The following is a 15129-nucleotide window of genomic DNA, read 5'->3' on the forward strand; positions in this document are numbered from 1 at the left end:
ACCTTTTTGATTTACGTTTTCAGGATAGACTATCAAGCATTTAACACTCAGCAGAGGAAAAAACCTTCTTCTATCAAAACACTTGACAACGCATTGAGCCAGTCTGTGATGGTCTAGAGCTGTACATATTTGACATGCTGCAGCAGGAAGGTTAAAGTGAGGTGAACAAACAAATCACTTGATGCTTGAGAAAGAAAGAGCAAGGACACAAGCTCACATATCTATACTCTTTGTGGTTTCCTGAGGATGAGCCACCTAACGAGATGAGTGCAGGATTAAATGAGCGAGAGAGAGAGAGAGAAGAGAGAGACAGAATAGCTCTGCTTATTTTATTTTTGCTGTGCTCCCTTCTACTTTATCTCTGGCTTTAGTGCAGGGAGAAAGACAGAAGGCAGAGACAAGAGACAGAAGCAGCCTAAAGTGCAGAGAGACAAGGAGACAGACTGGGCTGTGCAAACAAAAGAGAGAACTAAAAGAGGGAGAGAGATGATCAGGAGATCCTCAGCTGGATGGTGGCCCGTGGTTGTGCGGATGCCAGGTGTGAGGAGCGTAGGTGTCAGCACCCATCAAGTGACCATGGCTGTCCGACGCAGCTCTATAGGCTCTGGTTCAAGGGAACCACCCACCCCCCTATGGTGGATCCAAGGAGGGGCTAAGAATAGCTTCCACTACAAAGAGCTGTCACTCTGGATTGTAACAGAGCGCCGATAAGGGTCTGCCTGGAAAACGCCACGGGGCTCCACTTAGCCCCCTGTGCCATCCCATGCATAAAACCTTGTCCACAAACACACGCATACATTCAATGCAAAAATTCTCAGGTGTTCAAGTAATTTTTCAAGACAAGTACAAAAAATCATCCCCTCAGAAATGATGCAGGCATCCCTCGACAAGTAAACAAACATCACACTGTGTTGCTTCTCAGTTCCAAAACACAACAAGGAGAAGTAAGAGGCATCACACCCCTGAGAAAATCCAGTCAGCAGAAGCCAAGGCTCTGTGCACAGGCAATTAAACAGAACTAGTGTTCCTCCTAGGGCAGTCAGAGTAATTTGGAAAAAAGCAGAGCAATGATACACATGATTCCCATTTGTTTAATTAATAACCTTCCAGTAGCGTTAATGATATCATTCTTCAAAAATAAACTGGGGCCAGTTTTTTTTTCCATAGGGGTGGGGAGGCAAAAATCTGCCATTAAGGTCAGATACATGTTGGTCTGTTGTTTATTGTTCATCATTTATTAAAACTGACTTCATTTACTCTTTTTTCACAAATGGAGACTAAATGACTTTCTGATAAAGATGTTTTTAAATATTCGCTCCCTCGTACGTAACACACACACAAGCATACACTGTATGTATGTATGTACAAATACACAGTGTTTATATACACAATTTAACGGGAAGGATCAGAACCAATCCCTTCCTGTTGGCGGCAGGAAACATCTACTGCTTATTGAATAGACATCGACTCCCCTGTTGCTCCGAGCCACAATTTGATGGGTGATTTTGCTCTCCAACTTTCAGGCATGTGCCAGGCTAAACGGATAAGTTGAGAGAGAATTAAATCTTCCCAAGTACACCCAAGAGTGTGCCAGTCGCAGAGCAACTGTCAGTTCCTTTAATGACCTCTTTAACCTTGTCCAAACAAGCTCTTTACCTCTGGAGGAAAATTGAATCACTCATTTGCTTTTTTTTTCTTTGAGCAATAAATAGATACACTCGCTATAGCAACAGAAAACTGCTGGTGAAAAAGCAGCGTGTGGATAGTGTTTAGTTAACATATTCTTGGGGTTTTGAGGGATGTTGATCTCCAAGAAGGCAAAACGCGTTATGGGCTTTTCATTTTGTTTGTTGCTTGTTTGGTCCGTCATGGCTGCCTTTCATTTCGTCTTTGGTGTTCTTCATACAGGCCATACAGCACGGAGCACATTGGCTCGTGCCCCATGTTTGTCGCACGCACTTAGCGTGTTTTTCTGGAAACGATTTCCCCTCCCCGCTCAGCACCAGAACCAGAATCAGATATGAAGTGCAGCACATTCCATCACTTACTGTGGTCTGGGTGGCTGCCAGCGTCTTACCTTCCTGTCCCTGTGAACAAATCCAGACAGCGTTTTGATGTTGCCTGCTCTGCAGCGGCAAAATGGCAAGATTAATCAACCTGACACGCCAAAAAGAGCCTCCTCACGGCGGACGGGTAGGATTGTTTCTGCAGCACGGGTCAAGAGGGATCAACTCTTTAGCAGCTGTCGCCAACAAATTAAAAACTTTTTTTTCCTTTATATTTGTGTTTTATTAAGTGTGAGTCTTGGCATACTTTGAAAACATTACATCACTCCCTTTTTCCTCTTTAACAAAATGGAGTGAACTGAACATAAGAAACCTATTATGATATAGTAAATAAAGCAAAACCAGAGATGCAGTGCTCCGGACAGAACCCAATGCATCATTTCAGTCTTAGTTGGGTAAGAGCTTTGCTATTTCAGCCTCACAGCACGAAGACTCACCACATTCCCCTTTGGGTATTAGCCAGACACTGAAACACTTAAATCATATCCTTCCTGTCTTCACTCAATCAGTTCAAGAAGGTCCAACAAGGAAAAATTTGAGGCTCAGAGGGTCCCAGAGTGTATGAGGTTCAGAGGCGAACGTCTAATAGTTGGGGAAGATGCTGCCGAGGGAAGCAGAGAGATTCATTTATCTGTTATTTTAGATCAATATTTGCTTGCTGTTGATGCCGGTGTTGCTGATCTGCGAATCATCCTGTTTACTCATCTTAAAGAGAAGAATTATTTTTGATCTAAAAAAATCAAATAAATTCCAAGAATACACAAGTGTGATAAAGGTTCAGACACTGTACGCATCCATTTATAGGACTGCAGAACACACAGAGGTGATTGAAAGTGAAACTTTCTGTGTTGCTGAATTGGCCTTATAAAACCAGACGTTGGCTTCCTTATGGGCGACTAATCAGCTAGGATTCCATATTGAAACAGCAGCTACTGCGACACCTGTATTTTTCTTTGCAGATTTCCTAAAGTGATCGATTTTGTTTATGTGAAAATCTAGGCAGTATTTTGAAGTCACCATGTATTAAACTGTCAGCACCCTTGATTGTATAAAATGAACGTGGTATGGGAGTGAGAGTGTAGAGCCAACAGTCCTTTTGATATTTGAGCTCAACAGATGTGGACAGATAATATTTTAGGGCTCAGTCCCATATGTTTATACTTAACCTAAGTTCTTAGGGTTTCTGGTAAATATCGCTCTAAAGACGACTATCAACCTGCCCATTAAATTCGATCAGAGTTCATATGTGCTGTAGATGGACTGAGATACGCTGCTTTATGCTCAGGAGGTTGTGACTGGAATTATCTCTGCGGTATTAGATAAGTCATGCTGGTCTGAGAGAAGCCGGTGGGTTTGCGATGATGGAAACACATCAGTTTGTGTCATCTTGCTCTAAGATGAATCACACAATCAGACTCAATGTGGCTTATATGATTACTCTCTAATGACCAGCCTACACGCGCTCCACGGTCGACTGAACGGGGGCCACGTCGCGCACGTGGTTCCTCGGGGGGGGGGGGGTCACTGCTAGTCAAACTGTGGATCAGATTTAGAGAGTTTGAAAGGTGGCAGTTGTGTTCATGTCTCGCTCATGTCTCACTTGGAGGGTGTGTGTGTGTGGGGGGGGGGAGGTTAACCCGCCAGGGCCCGTGGGATGTAAATTCCTCTTCAGTGTGCACAGAGACATTTCCATGCAAGATGGAGACTGGAGCAAAAAAAAAAAAACACCTAAGATTTATCGCGGGAGAATCGATACCAGCAGAGGTGCAGCGGAGGATTTGCGAGGATAAAAGAACACAACAAGGGTTTTGCTTTTCTCTGAACTGCTTTTGTAAACCCTGGAGGAGGTAACAGTATTGAGCCATTTTCTGTTTGTTCAGATCCACATTGGCGAGGCACTAAAAATACCCCCCCTTCCCCTCCCCCCTCACTACGTGTGTGGGTCGAGGGTCAAGTGTAGCTCCTTTTGCTCCCCAACACAGCCTATTATCACAGTACAGAGCACAGACAACAGTTGTTTTATCTCAGCAACTGCTCAACTGGAAACTCTTGCAGCCATGGCCTTTGAGTTGCACGCTGTCCACTTCGCAACTTCTCTCCAGCCGCAAATAAATGATCTGTAAATTCTGCTCCGCTGCTCATTTTAGAATGAAAGGTTTGTTGTGTGTTTTTATTATTATGTTTACTACTCTTTGAGTGAAATGATAAAACACGTATTAGGGCGAAAAGTTGTGAAAGTCTGACTAAACTTCAAGGACTTCTATCACAATTTTATATCTGTTATCCTTTATCAAGTATAAAGAAATGTATTTTTAACACTTCTTACTCAGAGGAATAAAAAAGCAAATACTGATACAGATGATAATGAATACAAGTATAAAATATGGTAGATGAAGCACACAGTTTTCAGATCATACTGATTTTAACTGAAAAATACCCATAAGAAGATTAATTTAACCAGATTTTAATTCATATTTTATGTCCCCAGGCATCTACATGTTGTTTTTCCAGCTGAGCGAATGTTAAGAAAGAAAATAATCACTGTATGGGTGTTCATGTGAGGAGCAATGTTCAGAAAATGCTTCTGATTTCCACAAAGTGAAAAATGTGGAGAAACACCAAATGAGCTGCCAGTAAACAATGGCTAACCTACATTTTCAAAATGTTAATATTCAAAATAAACAGATAAACAAAATAAAAAACAAAAACAAGAAATGAAGATCCAACAGATAGTATGTATTTTATTCTTTCCTCAACACTTCAATAAAAACAACCTGTCCACTTAACCATCCCTCGTGAAATGGATCGTGACTTTTTAGAGTATTTCTCACAGTTTTTGCATCCAACAGAGCTTTAGATCATCGTTTGGCTGGTGGACCTCAACCAGAAAATGTGCCCAAATTCCCCTAAAAATGATGAATCCACAGAGGGAGTCTTGGCTTACTTTTCTCCCGGATTTTGGGGGGAAAAGATGAGAGCTGTGCAGAGACGCGGGAGTAACATATGTGAATTTTAAAAAAGATGTGTTTTCCCAAACTGTAGAGTGAGTGCAGTTCATGCGTGATGAACCACTGCAGCATGCAGTATCCACAGGAGGTGGGGAATATTCCCACCACTGGGAGAGGGAGTACACAGAGTCTTTTCTGAGACTCATATTCACAATAATGTGTAATAATGGTAGAATCCAGCTTATAGACATGAAATAGGACATACAAGTGCATCTGGGAGAAAGCTTTGCTTAATGTGGAAAAGAAGATTGCAGTGTGTTATATCACATTAAGTAAGATTCACATGATATTGTTAATGACATTCCTGTCCAGATGTGATATCAATCCATACACAAAATTCTGCTTCTTCAAAACTTTGTCAGGCAACTTTTCCCACTTATTTTTAACTTTTCTTGTCTGGCATTAGTGGAACTGGATGTGTGTATCAGAAAAATGTAATGAGAGTAACGCAACAGTCTCAAACATCCACACTCCCAGATATCCACAAGCGACTGTAGCAGTCAACACTGCTGCAGCGCTGCTTGTCGTTGTTTGCTGTAACAGGTAAACGGTTTGGAACGAGGGCCAGGCTGAAGTTAAGGGATTTGAATTGCAGACGGTGTCAGACTAATGTCTTCCAGGAGCGTTTTTGTCTGCGTTACCTCTCAATGAATGAAGCCTTTCTCCTGAGTTTTCAGTGGCAGTGATTGTCTCTGGGAGTTGAAAAACAACCCGTCCTATTGCGTCACCGAAAGAGACTGCTGATGTCAGTGTGTTTTTGACCCGGAGGGGCTGGACATGGGCCTCCACATGCTGTGTACACAACAGGAGACATTGACCTCCATCTACATATAACACACACACTCTCTCTCTCTCACACACACACACACACACACACACCCTTGCTGTGGGCTGTCATAAGAACACAAGAAAACTCCAACAGGGCTTAGCCTTAGTTTTAGTGACTTAATCAACCACAAACAAGCACAAAAGTATCTGTTAATAAAGACTGAAATACTGAAATATTATCTTAGGCTTAAAGCAACATAATGCAACCTTAAAATAACAGCTTCAGAATCATTTTGATGGTACACTGACTTACAATAGGGAGGGTGGCGCTTTGACCACCTGCTTGTGCGCAGAGTAACTTGCATTGAGCATGAATGATCCCCTGTGAGAAGCAGCACTACGTCACACACAGAAGATGGGGAAATGCTTGCCAGGAAAAATTTATATGAGATAAAATAATTTACACATATTTAACTGGTATATGTTACCCTACCCTGCAGTGCTATGTGTGATAAAACTCATGCTCATCAAATGGACTCTTTTTGTTAATAGCCATGCTAGCTGCTCCGTGAGACTGCCTTTCTAAAAAATGCTAACATGCTAAGCAGGAACAACATTCACCATTTTAATTCAGTTTGTATGTCACAAATATAATGGGAGCTAATTATGGTAAACAGTAATGGACTGCGCTTATATGGTCCCTTTTTTTAATCTTATTGGTTACCATGGGCCATACAGTTTTTGTCTCTCATCCAGCCATTCAGCACATCAGTTGCCATAGGGAGTAACTTGGGGTTAAGTGTCTTGCTCGCCCTTGAGCACATGGACAGGAGCACTGAAAAGGTTTTGTGAAGACCCGCTCAACCACCTGAGCCACAGCTCCCCTAATTAGCACCAACACAAATTACAGCTGAGATTAATAAGAGTGTGATTAGTTTTGCAGCCATTTTGTGATAAACCAAAGTGTTAGACAAATTCAAATTTTGACTGCAGGAAGAGAAGTAATCCCTAATGTGGAAAAAAAAAAAAAAATCAGGGAATCTGTTATTGTATTTTTTTTCCCAACATAGACTTACAAAAAAATACACTCTGTTTTGTAACTGGGCTGTATGTCACAAACATGAAACAAGAAAGTTTACTCTGAATAATAATAAAAGTTGTGGCACATTTTCAGTCATTAAAACCTCAGGTTATATTGATTAACAAAGCAATCTTCTCATGTCAAATCAGCAGATTTCTCTTCAAATGTAACTATGCTTCCTCCAAAACTTACTCTGAACTCTCTTTGTACACAAGACAGAGATAATTTCCTCTAAGTTGTAACGTCTGCTGGCATTTTCTAATGTGCTGTGTATGCGCTTGCAGAACTGTGTGATGTCAAGGCATTTATTTTACTTTCATGACCCCCCCCCCACACACACACACCCCAACCTGTCTGTAGCTGACTGACTCGCTGGCTTCGTCTTTCTGTGCTGTGATTCATACCGTCACCTCGGCTGCACAGCTCTCTCCTGTCAAACCTCATCTCCTCTTCTCCCTTAAAGAGCTGCCAGTAACTATGCTCTCCTCCCTTCGCTGAGCCACGTTGTCATAAACTAAACATATCAAATATTCATTACAAAACAACACGCCGCTGCTATGGAGTATTATTCATGCTCTCCACAGGCCTGTGTTGACCTGCTGAGGGTCTCTCAAAGGCTCAAAGCAGCCCCATGCTACATATCCATCCAGCAGCTCTTTCTCAGGCTTTGGCAATCAACACACCAGATCTTATCTGCAAACACAGGAACAAGTGGACGGCAGACACATTTAAAGTCAATCCCCCCTGTTTATTATTATTATGTTTCTGTAGCTGTAAAATGGATAAATCTACTGTGGTGTCATCTGTGCTTAAAGGAGCTTATTTTTCGCTACATAGCTAACATTAGCATTCACAGCTATTTACCAGTCTAGAAGAAATGTTGCGAGCATCAAACTTCATTCCTTTACTCACCAAGAGCTGTCACAAGCAATGGAAAGTTAGCTCTTGTTTCGCCTCCATTTCTATCACTTCTCCCACTGAAGTTAGCATGCTAAGCAGCTAGCTTTCCAATAGCGACTCACTGTCGCGTCCAGACTGCATTGAAGAAGAAACGCTGCTCAGGGGGTGTATTCTAACCTCTCATATTATAAACACTGTGACAGCTGAAGCAAACAACCATCACCACCACCCAATGCCAACAAGAAACTACATTCAGTAGAGAAGAAAACACACACAATGTACAGTTTTTCTGTGAGTGAATCCTTCTGTCTTTGTTAGAATATGACACTTTCTGAATTCTGGGTGAGGTTATTTTTGATCTTTGCATTTTAACCTTACAACCTGGATTAGATTGGTACAGGTAGTCAGTGAAGGGTCCTCATTAGAAGAGAAAGGCAAGAATATGAGTGGGAGCATGTGTGTGTGCATGTGTATGTTTGTGTGCTCATCTGTTTTACTACCTAATTAGTCTCTGTTTGCTGATTACATTACCTGCATTACACAGTCACCTAAACGTTTCCAACAGGCATGTCTTTGCCGGCTGACGTAACTGCAGCTGTGACACAGCTGTATTACAGTATGCTGACTGTCTTACAGTATAGTGTGTTATACCACACCCAAGGAAACTTTGCTTCGCTTTGAAGTAAACAGGGTCCGAGCACAGGTCAAAATATGCAGATAGAAAATGAGGAGAAGTTGTTAAAGTAAATTAGAACAAATGTGTAAATTTTGTTTAATAGAAATTGTGCAAAATTCCTAACTCAAGCTGAAATCATTAGTTGATTAATTATTTAATTTTCAAATAAAAATGACAAGAAATTCACTGTGAATGACATCTGTGAATATGTGCATCATTCAGTAGTGAAAATAATTGTCAGTCAGTTGCAGCCCCAGTCTTAACTACACATATTACAGTGACAGGACTGTATTTTACTGTAGGAGCACAGAAACTCCCTGATGAAATGTATAGGCTGTGGGCTCTAGATTTATTCATAACTTTCTTAACCTATATCACGTCTACAACTGAGCTGCTTTCCTCTCCTTGCTCACTTTCTCACATGTTAATATCGTGTTTGCCTCGCACCACGCTTTTTCATGAATGCCTGCAGATGATGATGCTGGGCAGTGCATGTCAGTCCTCCTCTGCGATGACAGGCAGGACGCGTGATTTTTACAGTCTATAAACCGCATCTCCGATGCACAGACATGGGAAATGATAACGCTGATGTTTTTTTGCCTGCCTAATTAAATGACCGAAAACAAACCAGGCCGGGAGCGTTTGACGGCACACAGTCCGCGTTCATGGATCAGCTCCCTGCTTTGCCTTTTTACTATATCTCAGGCTGAGCGTACTGATTTCTCCTTGTAGATAACATCTGTTCCTGCGACCCGGACTGTTTGCGTGGTTAATTTGATCATAAGTGGGGTCAGTTGCAACAAGTGAACTCGTAGCTCTTCATGGGAGAATAAATGACACTTGGGGCCTATTTAGATATCTCTGCAGTGTTAGCATAGCTGCCTGACATGCCTTACGCTAGCTTTGTTCTCTTTAAGATTAACTACTCTGCAGCACCTTTTGCTTTCTTGTTACTAACAAGCAGCTGGAGTCAACAGCAAATCAACAACTTGCTTGAACATGCTTGAAAAAACACAAATGAGGTACCTCTAGCAAAGTGAAATTATTTGGGGAGCATTATAGAGCACTTGAGGCAGAGTTTACATAATGGCTGGCTTTAAGCATCTACAATGATTCTGCTGCAACTGTGTGTTTGTGTGGGTGTGTTGTGGCGCATGCATGCACAGTGAGCAAGAGAGAGCGCAGCAGTGCATAATGTGTGTATAACTGAGAAGGTGGAGCAGCAGATAAGTCGTTCTTGTTTTCTCTGCCAAGTGGTAGTAAGGAATTGAGTTCATTTAGATTACGGGTGATACAGATGCTAAGGGGTGGGGTGGGTGGGGGGATGGAGTGAGATAACACATATGAGCGGTAAAAAAAGGAGAGGCGGGAGCTATGGGAGCTGAGTGAAATTGAGACAAATCACCTTGATTTACTTTATGTTTGTAAGTGTGAAAGTCCCCATGTTATACCAACAGATTTTGCATTAAGGCATACAACTTTTAGATTGGAGAAAATCAATTCATCATCAGTATCTGCTGGGCGAGAATGTTTAATACTTTAATACACATACAATACTGAATTTTTCATCTCTTGTAATGATTCATCTTTATCTGTTATCCCATGCCTGGGATAACATAACTGTCAACCTCACCAGTTATTTTAGGAAACACACACACACACACACCAGTAGCCCAGAGATTAGAAAAATAACAAGCTGGTATAATCTTGGTGAGCAATGTAATAAATCACAACTTTTTCTGGGAAATTAAAAGATAGGTTGGTTGTTATTTTTTTTTTAATTTTTTTTTATCTTGTTATTATTCTCAACAAATCCCACAAAAAGGTGGATTCATCCTGTTAAAAGTGTTTAGCCCAAACCTGACAGGGTGTAGGTTATGCTTCAGTGCTATGCCATGGATATATATATATATATATATATATATATATATATATATATATATATATAAAAGATTGGTGGCTAAGAAGCCAGACTCAAGCCATCAACATGTACTGCCTATTGGTCATTAGATATCCGGCTGGAATAGTAAGCCAGCTAGAGGAGGAGACAGATGCCACAGATGTCAAGACACAGAAACTCAGAGAATGCCTCAAACTCCCAAGCAAATAAAGATCACATTGAGGCTAAATTCACTGTTAGTTTCAGTCTTTTCTGGGTGTTTGGTGATAATAGTAAACCAACATCAGCCTCATCCTCTATATTACAGAAGTGTAATATAAAGTTCATAAGTGCTTTTATGTACTTGTTCTCAGCTTGTGTAGAGATATGATCTATAATGTCCCTGAAGTATAGCCTAATGTTCTTCTTCTCTGCTGCATAGGAGGAGATGAGGAATGTATTTATGGAGGCGAAAAGTTTGAGATAAAAATAAGAAGAAACATATGAAGTCAGTGTCTGCTTGACCTTCTTTACCTGATCTGAATGTGTTTTCTCAGTCATGAATGCTGAGCAGTATTGCAGGTCCATAAATATTCACAAAATAAAACTAGGGTTAATTAAAACTTTTCAGATGTTCTACTTTGCAGCATCTGAACATAGAGTCTGACATCTTCCCCTGCAGCTGTACATGATGGATTTTTTTTTCTTCTTTTTTTGGGGCTGAACTGCCTGCCTAAATAAGGCATAAGAGTTTCAGCGTATCTATGTACAGGGTCTAATACTGTGCGCCGTTGCCACCATGTACGACAAACCTCCCTTTCCTTCAAGCGCTTGACAAATTCCAGGCTGATGGTGGAGTGACGGAGCAGCGTAGGGGAGCTCATGGGGATTACTGCACATAAACATTGCCTGCCAGCATACATCCAAGAGCTCAACGCACAATAGAGCCATGTGGATACAAGACAGAGGACACACGGTGTAAGGATCACAGTCCCTTTCATAATTCAGCAGGCCTATTTGGAGTTACCTCATAAACATTAAACATTACAGAGGACATTGTAGGAGAGGCACTGTGTGAGTTCCTCTGCTGCACATATATGCATTAAACATCAGGTAATAATGTTACAAACACCCCTTGCAGGGTTTTTTGTGTGTGAACAGATGCATGTCAGGAATACCGCTGAATGCAGCTGTACTGAAAGTAAGTCAAGTAAATGACTGTATATCCTTTGTTGTGTCATCCTCTCTATCCATCCTCTCTATTGTTTGTTTTGTTCTGGAGCCTCATTTCTCATTTCCTCAATTTCTATTTCTTACAGTCCCATCAGTAGATCAAACAGTACACACACCATTTATCTGTCATTGGTGCATGAATAAGTTGATGCCAATCTCGCCGTCCAGTTTCCTCATGTCTCCTAAATGTGTTGATCGTGGCTCTTTGAAGTTTTCAGATTTGTGACTTTGCCAAGTTATCATCATCATTCCTGATAGGGTTTTGCTTGCAGAAAATGTAGGTGTGGGTGAGGGGGCTTCTCTTTTTTTGTGCCTTGCTTTAAGCTTCTTATCTGTTTATTTTCCTTAACTGATCGAGTTCCCATTGGACTTAATTAGGCAGGTTTATCATGTGGTCTTGGCTCTGATAACAGCGTTTGTTTGTCAAACAGCGACTCATGTCCCTGAACTCAAGCCCTTATCAGGACTAAGTGAAGTTATACAGTGTCGGAGCATCATAAGAAAGCCCCGCTGGCTGCCGCATCTAAAGGGAAAGGCAGCCCGCACTTTGAAAGAGACATTCTTATTTTGATCTGACTTTCACTGTAACAGTAATCGCTGAATCACTCAGTTGCTGGAACACAAGTCACCATTTTCACTGGTGTCTACTGAGCCACATCCTTTCCCTTAAAAAGGCTGTTGACACCACAAACTGCACAGCCTTCCCATACTGTTTTTGCACACATAATGTTCTTAGTAAGGAGTGTTTTCTGTTCGCAGACAGCTGAATCAGAACGTTTAACTTGTCATGCTAACTTGCGAGTGTTGACAGGTGAAATTGCTTTGTCTGCCACTTGCTTGTTTACACCAGATCTCCAACAACTGGTGCAAATGTCACAAGGAGATTTATTACTGTGACTAAGCAGTCCTTTCTGCTGTCAAGAGACAGCTCCTTTACTAGTATTAGATGTCACTTTTTTGTAGAAACATATAATCACAACTCTCTGGTTTGAGTTTTTTTGCCTTGATGAATTCATTCAGCATCACTCCAGTAGAGTGATGGTTGAAAGCTGAATTGGTTCAGGATATGTATTTGTCTTCAGTTTGATGTTCAAGTAGATTCAGCATTGTTGCAATGAGACCATTAAGGGCTGTTGGTTATTTATCCAGCTGCAAAGGTGGAAGTAGTATTCAGATGCTTTACTTTTGTGAATGTAGCAATACTAAAGGGTAAAAAAACATTAATATTATCCAACAAATTTATTTAAAGTATCAAATACTCATTATTAAATCCTGGCTCTAATTCCTGGCATATTTTTTCTGGCGTGCATTGTAGAAGATTAACACATATGCTGGCAAATGTGTAAACCAATATTGCCAGCAGTTGAGGCCCCTGTACGGGCCGGCTTCATGGCTGCTGAGATTTAAATTGAACATAGCTGGGGCAGGAAACGGTGAGTGCAGCACAGAACTACAACTTATACAAGTGATGTTGATGTTTCCTCAAGTTCTTTTCCCTGCATCTCTGTGCCAGCTAGGTCAGTGAATATCAGCGAGTACACAAATAAGCTAAGTGCTGTGTTCTCGTTCGAAGCGCGTACAGCGTTGCCCCTGCCAAGCTGAGGCCGCAGAGAGCATCTCACAGGACGGTGGGTGTTCCTGCTCTTTGCTGAACCTGGCAGCACTGTTGGGCTGTAATTACACGCTGTCCCAAAATCAGGTTTGTAATCTCAGGCAATTAATCTTTGTTGATTTTGTGGTAAAAGGCTACGGCACAGTTGGAAACCTCCTGTTATCAGGCGGTGTGATTGGCCTGGCTTGGCTCATGATCAATATAATCCTCTCTTTGAAAGCAGTGTACTTTGTGTAAAGGACATCTTGACAACTTTGTGATGAAGAGCACAGTCCTGGTTCCCCCAGGAGGTAAATTTTTGCTTGAGGACTGGAGAATCACCTCATGTGACTATGCATCAACTGAAATAAGCAGCTTGGGGCAGAACTAGAAATGCACAACATATTTAAAAAGTTGATAAAATAGGTGAAAAACAATATATATAACATACGAAGTAGATCAGTTAACAGTAGTTTGACTGTGGCTATATGATAAAATACATGGGGCGACTGATTTAGAGAATTACTGTGCATGTGATCCACATTAGGGCCTGAGGATCAGATTTAAAACCACAAAAACAGCATGAAGGGGTTACGCACCATGTATTTTAGACACAAGATAAAAAAACTGTAATCTTTGACACCAAAATTGCCTTGTAATAGGCCTCATTGTTTACGGCACACTCTAATAGGTGCAATCATGTTCAGATGCCAAAATACACAATGAAAAATCAATCTGTGATGATCAGTGACTGGAAAGCAATTGGATGAATTCAACGTTTGTTTAATGTTTTTACGACTTTACTATTCATACTATTGATTTTGTATTCATAAAAGTAGCAATTAACTATGTTATTTAGTTTTCCATAAGTGTCAACCATGTCAGATTTTGACTGCTACTATTGATATTTGGTGGTTAATTTTTGAAAAATCAGATAAAGTTATATTGGCCAGTGGTGATTTAAACATAAAGCCCTTGTGTTTATTTCTCTGAAGAATCATGACCAAGATATATACCAAGTGGGACATTTTACAATTGCAAAAATCTACTCTTGTGCTCTTTGGTGTAATGGAGACACTTCACCTCATCTAAATGACCTCAAACCTAGTCTGACATTTCTGTTTGTTCTGGCATTTCTGCCAACATCTACACCAACACTGATATAGCTGCAATAAGTGAACATCTGTCAGTGTATTGACCTGGCAGATATATTGGTCTTGCTCAAGTTTTCCATCTTTAATTAAAAAAATACAATCCTCTCATCCTCTGCAGTGATGATTACACGCATGTAAATCTTTAAACTGGACGACTCAACTCGACACAAGAGCCATAAATGCAGCAGAAACCGTGTAGGATGTTGCACATGGTATCTGATAATCAAAGGCTCCCTGTAGGGTTGTTGCTTCACAGCAGGTACGGCTCATAAGTCCAACGCACTTCATGTAAGAAGTGTGTGAAACAGCATCCAGCAAGTGCTAAACACTTCCCACACACATGCCCATGGAGAACACAGAAAGGCCCCATACACTCGCACTCTCGCAATACAGGTACATCTCAAATGTTATACAAGCAGTTTTCATTGTTTCCCTCCCACATTCATCAGATGAGACCTCTGAATAGGAAATGCGAATGTTTACCAAAACACGTGAATAATCGACGCACAGAAGAGGCTCAAAGTGTCAAGCCGCTGGGTCGCCAGAGCCGCGTGTGCATCCTCATAGATGGGCTTGCACTCTGAACTGCTCTCCCACACTGTAACAGGGTCAGTGACAAAACATTTCAAGCAGTTCAGAGGTTATGGCCACATTACACAGCTGCTGAAATCTGAACCATTGTTTGCGAAAAGCATGTTTTTGTGTTAGAAAGACACAATGACAACCCTTCCGGTCCATGTGAGAGAATAAAAATTGTGTGACTAGGATGTTTG

General features: G+C 41.1%; 1 protein-coding gene across 2 annotated transcripts in view; it reads left to right on the forward strand.

Annotated features, from left to right (window-relative positions):
• Window positions 1-15129, forward strand: part of gcgra (glucagon receptor a) — a 35680-nt gene that overhangs the window by 2927 nt on the left and 17624 nt on the right. The gene's annotated exons all lie outside the window — the stretch shown is intronic.

Source organism: Lates calcarifer, linkage group LG11 (genome assembly GCF_001640805.2).
Source record: "Lates calcarifer isolate ASB-BC8 linkage group LG11, TLL_Latcal_v3, whole genome shotgun sequence".
Classification (NCBI taxonomy): domain Eukaryota; kingdom Metazoa; phylum Chordata; class Actinopteri; family Centropomidae; genus Lates; species Lates calcarifer.